The sequence below is a fragment of the Etheostoma spectabile genome, chromosome 15 (genome assembly GCF_008692095.1).
Source record: "Etheostoma spectabile isolate EspeVRDwgs_2016 chromosome 15, UIUC_Espe_1.0, whole genome shotgun sequence".
Lineage (NCBI taxonomy): Eukaryota > Metazoa > Chordata > Actinopteri > Perciformes > Percidae > Etheostoma > Etheostoma spectabile.
Window position 1 is genome coordinate 28,409,516 of NC_045747.1, and position 295 is coordinate 28,409,810.

The following is a 295-nucleotide window of genomic DNA, read 5'->3' on the forward strand; positions in this document are numbered from 1 at the left end:
CACGACATAGGTTGGGGAATGCAGCAGACCACAACACTTTCATCTCTTTTTATATGCGTAACATTAGAGATTTAGAAAATTGGTGTGTTTATCACTAGTTGCATCTGTAGACGGGGGGGTAACACTGCACCATGTTAACTTCACTAGCAACGTTCAATGAAGGCTAACATGTATGAGTACTTTCCCATGTAATAACGTTTTGTTATAGCATTCATAACAGTAAACATCTTTTTCTTGTGTTAACTGTCTTTTAACAAGGATTAATGGAGGCGGTCACCAAGGATGGCAAAGCCAA